Source organism: Myxocyprinus asiaticus, chromosome 1, assembly GCF_019703515.2.
Source record: "Myxocyprinus asiaticus isolate MX2 ecotype Aquarium Trade chromosome 1, UBuf_Myxa_2, whole genome shotgun sequence".
Taxonomy (NCBI): domain Eukaryota; kingdom Metazoa; phylum Chordata; class Actinopteri; order Cypriniformes; family Catostomidae; genus Myxocyprinus; species Myxocyprinus asiaticus.
In genome coordinates, this window is record NC_059344.1 from 68500771 (window position 1) to 68503270 (window position 2500).

Genomic DNA, 2500 nt, shown 5'->3' on the forward strand with positions numbered 1-2500 from the left:
TGACATTTTTTTTTTTTGGAGACTGAACAAATAATTGCTCAGTTGACTTTATCAACTTGTACTTTGCAGAGTTCATTTGTGCTGCTGTTGTTGTTTTTATCATCACTGTTGATTAGTAGTTGTGTGGTGATTTAATAGTTCATCTTTTCCTCAATGATATTAGTTGAGTGTCACCATTCCTGAGGTTTGTGTGTCTAGTGTTGACATCAATGTGCCTCCTGATCAAACAGTTATGTATGTAGTATGTGTCTCTCAAGATGAGACCGTCCAGCAGTGCAAATTAAAGTATTGTTTACTGAATACTAAGGGTGTGTTCACACTTGTAGTTCGGTTCTCTTAGTCCGGACCAAAAAAGAAAATGATACATTTAGTCCTGGTTTGCTTAGCGTTCACACTGGCATTTTTAACACCGAACCTAAAGGTACAAAACCAAAGGCATCAGGAAAAAGCTTTTACAGCTTTTTGGACAGCTTTTATGACGTATATTTTGTGACGGAACTTGCCGAAAATCCAAAACAACGCTTGCTGCTGGGCGAAATGTCCTCGTTAGATTTATATATGTATATATGCGGAGAACAAACGAAGAGCTAATAAAATGTGTAAAGGAGTCAAAACAGCGGCAGGAATTCCTCCATTGCACACACACACAAATGAAGATGCTGCAAGGAGACGGCTGACGGCGGTTCCGACGCCTGTACCGAACTGTAATGGGCAACATGGCTCCTATGATGAGAAGAACCAGGTATGCTTAAAGGCAAATAACATCCTGTTACTGGTCTGTTTAGACGTCTTTGGTCCATGCTGCGTTCATATATCAATCGAACCGCACCAGAGTTCGTTTGGAAGCGGTCTCGGTCCGCTTGTTTGATGCACACCAAGGTTCAGATGGCAGCGTTCACACTTGTTCAAATGAACCGCACTAACAGAGCAATCGCACCAGAGTTCATTTTAATCGAACCAAACCTGCCAAGTGTGAACGCCCCAACTTTACAGCGGCAGACCTTAAAGTTGTTATAACTACATCCAACTTAAGTTCAGCTACTAAACGGATTAAGTTCAGCTGTCTATCATCTACCTGTGTGTCTGACTGTCTGTCTGTCTATCTGTCTACCATATATCTGTCCTGTCTGCCATTCTGTTTGTCTGTCTGTGTGCATGTCTGTCGGTCTATCAGCTATATGTCTGTCTGATTGTCTGACTGTCTGTCTATCATCTACAGTTGAAGTCAGAAGTTTACATACACTTAGGTTGAAGTCATTAAAACTCATTTTTTAGCCACTCCACAGATTTAATATTATCAAACTATAGTTTTGGCAAGTCGTTTAGGACATCTACTTTGTGCATGACACGAGTAATTTTTCCAACAACTGTTTACAGACCGATTGTTTCACTTTTAATTGACTATATCACAATTCCAGTGGGTCAGAAGTTTACATACACTAAGTTAACTGTGCCTTTAAGCAGCTTGGAAAATTCCAGAAAATGACGTCAAGCCTTTAGACAATTAGCCAATTAGCTTCTGATAGGAGGAGTACTGAATTGGAGGTGTACCTGTGGATGTATTTCAAGGCCTACCTTCAAACTCAGTGCCTCTTTGCTTGACATCATGGGAAAATCAGAAGAAATCAGCCACACACACACACACACACACGTTAAAGTGTTAATGTACAGTCCTTTGCTCAACATACAGCAAACAGAATTCTCTGTCATGTTTTTATTAAAGGTGTGCTGGTTCAAAGCTCTAACATGAGTGTCAGACAGATGTTGTTTCATCCAGTGTTAGTCAAAGATGGCATTGATGTTCAAACCAACAATCCACTTCACAGTCATGACTGATTCATCTAAAGCAGCTGAACAACATACTGAGCGGACTGGCAGACTAGCTAGACCAGCATAAACCAGCAAAGACCAGCTAACCAGTTTAGACAGGTTAATGCAGTTTTTATTTATTTTTTTATTTACCTGAGCAGAGAAACCTACCTTCCCATCTACTGATTTTACAGTATATATAGTGCATATTTTTCTATTAATCGTTTTTCTTGTTTTGCACTCTTTTCATTCCCCACAGTTAGGAGAGAAATTAGTTGGTGTTATGATTTAGTTGTCATGCCAATAAAGCACATTAAACTGATTAACTGACCCAGGGTCATCTGTGATAGTGAACACTTTAGAAAGCTGTTATAAGGAGTTAAAGATAAATACTGAGGAATTTAGAACAGAGGACACTTGAGGACAGGGGCGGACTGGGAAGAGAAAACGGCCCGGGATTTTGGGGGGGGGGTGGGGGTCGCTGTCCTTTTCTGCATATCGCTGCCCCCTTCGGCATATCGCAGCGTATTGTGTCGGCCCATTTCAGCCCGTTTCGCGGCCGGCCCACCCGGTTCTCCCGATGGCCAGTCTGCCCCTGCATTTGAATGTGTCTAATGAGAGATGACCTGTGCTGTAGCGTAAGTCAGATATTCAAGGCCGTTCTGAGAATCCCAGGCTTTATAATGACCTG

The 2500-nt window shown here is 41.5% G+C and overlaps 1 protein-coding gene across 7 annotated transcripts in view; it reads right to left on the minus strand.

The window, feature by feature from the left end:
- LOC127447463 (neurexin-2-like) overlaps positions 1-2500 on the minus strand; it is a 605483-nt gene that overhangs the window by 251455 nt on the left and 351528 nt on the right. The window lies entirely within an intron of this gene.